Source organism: Chrysoperla carnea (assembly GCF_905475395.1).
Source record: "Chrysoperla carnea chromosome X unlocalized genomic scaffold, inChrCarn1.1 SUPER_X_unloc_32, whole genome shotgun sequence".
Taxonomy (NCBI): Eukaryota; Metazoa; Arthropoda; class Insecta; order Neuroptera; family Chrysopidae; genus Chrysoperla; species Chrysoperla carnea.
Window position 1 is genome coordinate 5,001 of NW_025408159.1, and position 7,500 is coordinate 12,500.

Sequence of the window (7,500 nt, forward strand, 5' to 3'; positions counted from 1 at the left end):
TTTGAGTTTAAAGCAACGGGTTTTATGTCTTTAATATATATAATATATATGTATGTCAGTAATAATAATTTGAGTTTAAAGCAACGGGTTTTATGTCTTTAATATATATAATAGAAATGTATGTCAGTAATAATTAGTTGAGTTTAAAGCAACGGGTTTTATGTCTTTAATATATATAATAGAAATGTATGTCAGTAATAATAATTTGAGTTTAAAGCAACGGGTCTTATGTCTTTAATATATATAATAGAAATGTATGTCAGTAATAATTAGTTGAGTTTAAAGCAACGGGTTTTATGTCTTTAATATATATAATAGAAATGTATGTCAGTAATAATTAGTTGAGTTTAAAGCAACGGGTTTTATGTCTTTAATATATATAATAGAAATGTATGTCAGTAATAATAATTTGAGTTTAAAGCAACGGGTTTTATGTCTTTAATATATATAATAGAAATGTATGTCAGTAATAATTAGTTGAGTTTAAAGCAACGGGTTTTATGTCTTTAATATATATAATAGAAATGTATGTCAGTAATAATAATTTGAGTTTGAAGCAACGAGTTTAATGTCTTTGAGATATATAATGGATGGTGTAAGTGTATAAAAATATATAATAGTAATTATGTGTTATAAGAAATATATTTTGGTTATGATAGCATATTAAAGTAACACGCCAAACTTTTTCTATACACATAATATATACAAAATTATATATATTCAAAATATACTGGATGATAATCAGTTTGGTTTATTTTGTATATATATTAAAAATTTTTTTTTACACATGTATGCATATTTATTATTATATGAAATTTTTATCTCAGTTTTAATAAATATGTATTGAAATAAATAATAATACAATCTTATATATATTGATAATAGTCTGGATGGTAATCAGTTTGGATTATTTTGATATTAAATATTGTATTATTATTTTTTGTAAGAAAAACCTCTATATGTATATCTATTTATATCAATAATATTTTTATTTTTATTAAATTATTGATTATAAAATAGAATAACATATAAATTTATGTATTTTTTTTTGGTCAAAGCAAGTTCATGGGTTATAAGTTTTAAACTTTACACTCTGATATGAGCACACAAAATTTATATAAAAATTATTATTTATAAATAATATTACATTGACTCACCTCATACCAAGCGAGAATATTAAGTGTTATTATAACGTTTTTTATTTAAAATTAACTTTTTAAATAAAATTAAAAAATAAATGACGCTTTCAATCTAGCGACGAGTATGAGAAAATGTTTGAAATATTTTAAGACCCATTTGGTGATGGTCTGACAAGAAATTATAATTATTTTATTTTTTTTATTTTTTATTCAATAATATTTATTATGAATAACATTTATTATATATTTCTTTTTGTAAAAGCAAAAAAATTATATAAATGACATAATAAATATATATTTGAAAAAAAAAAAGAAAAAATTAATAATAATATATATATCTCATATGTTTTTTCTATTAATTTTAAAACAATAGAGATATTAAAAAAAAAAAAAAAAATTTATATCAGTAATGGGTGAGACCATCTGATATTTAAAATGAAATTGTAATAATAATATTATTATATATTAATAATTATTATATGAAAATTTTTTTTCTTATAATAAGAAAACAAAAAAAAAAATATCATATATATATTTATTATATATTTAATATTATAAATACAAATAGTTCCCTGGTTGATCCTGCCAGTAGTCATATGCTTGTCTCAAAGATTAAGCCATGCATGTCTCAGTACAAGCCAAATTAAGGTGAAACCGCGAAAGGCTCATTATATCAGTTATGGTTCCTTAGATCGTACCCCACATTTACTTGGATAACTGTGGTAATTCTAGAGCTAATACATGCAAACAGAGTTCCGACCAGAGATGGAAGGAATGCTTTTATTAGATCAAAACCAATCGGTGTAAATTTTCAATTTGCATCGTTTCGAATTTGGTGACTCTGAATAACTTTAAGCTGATCGCACGGTCAGCGTACCGGCGACGCATCTTTCAAATGTCTGCCTTATCAACTGTCGATGGTAGGTTCTGCGCCTACCATGGTTGTAACGGGTAACGGGGAATCAGGGTTCGATTCCGGAGAGGGAGCCTGAGAAACGGCTACCACATCCAAGGAAGGCAGCAGGCGCGCAAATTACCCACTCCCGGCACGGGGGGGGTAGTGACGAAAAATAACGATACGGGACTCATCCGAGGCCCCGTAATCGGAATGAGTACACTTTAAATCCTTTAACGAGGATCCATTGGAGGGCAAGTCTGGTGCCAGCAGCCGCGGTAATTCCAGCTCCAATAGCGTATATTAAAGTTGTTGCGGTTAAAAAGCTCGTAGTCGAATCTGTGTCCTACACTGTTGGTTCAATGCTCGCGTATTGTTTAACTAGCATGTTATGTGGGACGTCCTACCGGTGGGTGGTATAGATTATATATAAAATATTACATATTTTAATGTTATTATTTATTTAATGCATTTTATATATAAATATTTTTATTATGTAATTTATCGTAAGTGTTTAACCGTTAAGAGCGGTGACAGCCCCCAATTGCAATCCCGTTGCGGTGCTCTTAATTGAGTGTCGAGATGGGCCGGTACGTTTACTTTGAACAAATTAGAGTGCTTAAGGCAGGCTAAAATTTTGCCTGAATATTGTGTGCATGGAATAATGGAATAGGATCTCGGTTCTATTTTGTTGGTTTTCGGAATATCCGAGATAATGATTAATACGGACAGATGGGGGCATTCGTATTGCGACGTTAGAGGTGAAATTCTTGGATCGTCGCAAGACGGACAGAAGCGAAAGCATTTGCCAAAAATGTTTTGATTGATCAAGAACGAAAGTTAGAGGTTCGAAGGCGATCAGATACCGCCCTAGTTCTAACCATAAACGATGCCAGCTAGCGATCCGCCGAAGTTCCTCCGATGACTCGGCGGGCAGCTTCCGGGAAACCAAAGCTTTTGGGTTCCGGGGGAAGTATGGTTGCAAAGCTGAAACTTAAAGGAATTGACGGAAGGGCACCACCAGGAGTGGAGCCTGCGGCTTAATTTGACTCAACACGGGAAACCTCACCAGGCCCGGACACCGGAAGGATTGACAGATTGAGAGCTCTTTCTTGATTCGGTGGGTGGTGGTGCATGGCCGTTCTTAGTTGGTGGAGCGATTTGTCTGGTTAATTCCGATAACGAACGAGACTCTAGCCTGCTAAATAGACGTACTTTACCGGCATCTCAAGGCCCATCAACTGTTTAATTTCCTATATCATTCCTATTTTCATGTGTGTGCGCGCTCATATATTGTATTTATATATATGCATATATTTTTGAGATTTTAAACGATCAAGATTATATTTTGTATATATTGTGCTTTATGTGTGTTATGCATATGTTATGGGTGTATGGGTATGTGCAGTTTTTTGATGTGGTTTTTACTGCCGGCGTACAAATAATTCTTCTTAGAGGGACAGGCGGCATTCTAGCCGCACGAGATTGAGCAATAACAGGTCTGTGATGCCCTTAGATGTTCTGGGCCGCACGCGCGCTACACTGAAGGAATCAGCGTGTTCTCTCCCAGGCCGAAAGGTCCGGGTAATCCGCTGAACCTCCTTCGTGCTAGGGATTGGGGCTTGCAATTGTTCCCCATGAACGAGGAATTCCCAGTAAGCGCGAGTCATAAGCTCGCGTTGATTACGTCCCTGCCCTTTGTACACACCGCCCGTCGCTACTACCGATTGAATGATTTAGTGAGGTCTTCGGACTGGTACGCGGCAATATTTCTGATATTGCCGATGTTGCTGGGAAGATGACCAAACTTGATCATTTAGAGGAAGTAAAAGTCGTAACAAGGTTTCCGTAGGTGAACCTGCGGAAGGATCATTAACGATATATATATAAAATATATATTTATTTATATTTTTTGTATTGTTTTTAAATATTCCAAAAAAAATAAAAATATTATTGATAAGAAATATTTTTTTTTTTTTTAACAAAATAACATATTAATATGTAATTTTCTCAAAAATATATAATAGTAATTATGTGTTAAAAGAGATTTATTTTGGTTATGATAGCGCATATTAAAGTAATACGCCAAACTTTTTTTATACACATAATATATCTATACATATAATATAGAGAATATTATATAAATATTAATAATATTTTTTGTTACATATAAAATATTTTTATATTCAATATTATTATAATTATTAAACAATAATTATTAATAAAATCTATAAATAATTTCTCTTATAAAAAAGTGAAATTAAAAATAGAATATATTGAAATTATTTGTTTATATGTATATAATCTCTATTAAGAAAAATAAAATAAGATTATAATTGATATAATCTATATTTTTATTTTTCTATGTTATATAATAAAAATAAAGAAAACACAAGATAAAATTTTTTTAAAGAATAAAATTTATTTTAAATTTAAATTTCTTTATATTTTGTCTTGATATTTCTTCTTTTTTTTTATTAAAAGTTATTATGTTAAAAAACAAACCCATTTGTTTTGTACCATATTAATATTATATATATTTTTATGTAGAAAATAATTTATAAAAAAAAAATAAATAAATACATTTCTATAAAATATACCAAATATTAATTATTATATCTAGCTAGCACTAACAAAAATATCAAAAATGTTATGTATATATTTATTAATACCATAATATCTTTAATTTATATATATATATTTAAAATAAAATATATAATTTATATTCTAGAAAAATTTTTTTATTTTAAAAGAATTTATAAAGATATATAAATTAATAATTTTATTTTTTATATTAAAAATAAAGATTATTATTAATAATAATACTTACATTTAAAATTTAAAAAGATTACCCTGGACGGTGGATCACTTGGCTCGTGGGTCGATGAAGAACGCAGCTAATTGCGCGTCAACTTGTGAACTGCAGGACACATGAACATTGACATTTCGAACGCACATTGCGGTCCTTGGATACTGTTCCCGGACCACATCTGGCTGAGGGTCGTATACATTATATTATAATATAATAAAAGATTATTTTACATAAAATTTTTTTTTTTATGAAAAAGAAATTTATCAATAATTAAAAAAGAAAATTTATTTTTTCATATTTAATTATAAATTGATAAATAAAATTTTTATAAAAGAAATGTAAAATTATTTATATATGAATGTTTTACGCCAAATATAAGAAAAAAATAAATATAAAATGTTTTTAATAGCATTTAAAATTTATATATTTTTTATTATTTGTCGACATTTTTAAATTAATATATCAATATTATTTTTTATCATTTATATATAATATTATAAAACTTTATGTTAATAATAATATTAATAATAAATGATATTAATAATATATTTTTAAAATATTAAATAAAGAAGAAAAAGAAAAATATTATATATTAATATTTTGTTATGGAATATTTTATTTGTAATAAAATTTTCAATATACTCGAAAAAAATTAATATATATAATTATTTATTTTTTATTTTCTTCTCTTTAGATAAATATAAAAATAATATTATATAATAATATTATAAAAAAATTTGAGTATGAATAATTAAGAAAATTGTTTACTTATAAAATATAACAAAAACATAATATATACAAAAAAAAATTTTTGTTTTAATACTTCTTTAAAAACTTTTACGACCTCAGAGTAGGTGAGATTACCCGCTGAATTTAAGCATATTATTAAGCGGAGGAAAAGAAACTAACTAGGATTCCCTTAGTAGCGGCGAGCGAACAGGGATAAGCCCAGCACTGAACCCCGTGGCTGATAAACAGACACTTGGGGAATGTAGTGTTTAGGAAGATTCAATATAAACCTATTGTTTATATAATACATCCAAGTCCATCTTGAATGGGGCCATATACCCATAGAGGGTGCCAGGCCCGTAGTGATTATTATTGGATGATAGGTGAATCTTTCCTTAGAGTCGGGTTGCTTGAGAGTGCAGCTCTAAGTGGGTGGTAAACTCCATCTAAGGCTAAATATTACCACGAGACCGATAGCGAACAAGTACCGTGAGGGAAAGTTGAAAAGAACTTTGAAGAGAGAGTTAAAGAGTACGTAAAACCGTTCAGGGGTAAACCTGAGAAACCCGAAAGGTCGAAAGATGAGATTCATTTACTTTTTATCGTTAATCAACCAATTTGTACTAGCATGTGACAAAAAATTTTTATTAGGAATTTTGTATTTTTAGTAAAAATATATGCACTGCTGTATATTGTTAATTGTATGATAACGAGGTATGCACTTCTCATCTTGTAGGACGTTGCGACCCATTAAATATTAATCTATAGGCATTGGTGCGTTGATTAATGTACAATATTATTTTTTTTGGATAATATTTTGTGTATGTTAAACGCCTATGTTTCTTGATTAATTGTTTGATGGTATTAATTATAAATTGATATTGAGCCGCGTTATTAACGCGTTCAGATCCACCACGAGTATAAATAGGTTTTTTTTTATTAAAACATATTATATATACGGATTTTATGCCGTTATATGATACTATTTAACTGTCAGTAGGTGTATGATAATGAACTGGCTCATTTTTTTTTTATTAAAAATTTATCTGTCAGCGACGATATAGCTTTGGGTACTTTCAGGACCCGTCTTGAAACACGGACCAAGGAGTCTAGCATGTACGCAAGTCATTGGGAATAAAATATTTTTTCATCGAAATATTTATAAAAATTTTTATGAAACCCAAAGGCACAATGAAAGTAAATATTATTTATATTTTTTAATATAAATGATAAAAGGAGGATATATTTATATTATGTATTAAATATCGCACTCCTAGGGCGTCTTATATTATTATAATTTAGTTTTCGGATTTTTATTATAATAGAGGCGCACCTAGAGCGTACACGCTGGGACCCGAAAGATGGTGAACTATGCCTGGTCAGGATGAAGTCAGGGGAAACCCTGATGGAGGTCCGTAGCGATTCTGACGTGCAAATCGATCGTCGGAACTGGGTATAGGGGCGAAAGACTAATCGAACCATCTAGTAGCTGGTTCCCTCCGAAGTTTCCCTCAGGATAGCTGGCGTTCATTATATAAGAGTCTCATCCGGTAAAGCGAATGATTAGAGGCCTTGGGGCCGAAACGACCTCAACCTATTCTCAAACTTTAAATGGGTGAGATCTCTAGCTTTCTTAAAAACATTATTTATAATGTGAAGCTATGAGAATATATTTTTTTGTATATATGGATCAGAGTGCCAAGTGGGCCACTTTTGGTAAGCAGAACTGGCGCTGTGGGATGAACCAAACGTAGAGTTAAAGCGCCAAAATTGACGCTTATGGGATACCATGAAAGGCGTTGGTTGCTTAAGACAGCAGGACGGTGGCCATGGAAGTCGGAATCCGCTAAGGAGTGTGTAACAACTCACCTGCCGAAGCAACTAGCCCTGAAAATGGATGGCGCTGAAGCGTCATGCTTATACTC

The 7,500-nt window shown here is 30.0% G+C and overlaps 3 non-coding genes across 3 annotated transcripts in view; all 3 read left to right on the plus strand.

Annotated features, from left to right (window-relative positions):
- The first annotated feature begins 1,708 nt into the window (after positions 1-1,708).
- On the plus strand, positions 1,709-3,909 carry LOC123304230. The gene has a single exon (XR_006536270.1). It is a non-coding gene; the product is annotated as a small subunit ribosomal RNA (ribosomal RNA).
- A 974-nt stretch (positions 3,910-4,883) lies between these two features.
- On the plus strand, positions 4,884-5,038 carry LOC123304238. The gene has a single exon (XR_006536274.1). It is a non-coding gene; the product is annotated as a 5.8S ribosomal RNA (ribosomal RNA).
- A 648-nt stretch (positions 5,039-5,686) lies between these two features.
- Positions 5,687-7,500, plus strand: part of LOC123304234 — a 4,633-nt gene continuing 2,819 nt past the window's right edge. Inside the window, exon 1 of the ribosomal RNA XR_006536273.1 lies at positions 5,687-7,500. This exon is cut by the window's right edge and continues 2,819 nt beyond it. This is a non-coding gene — a ribosomal RNA (large subunit ribosomal RNA).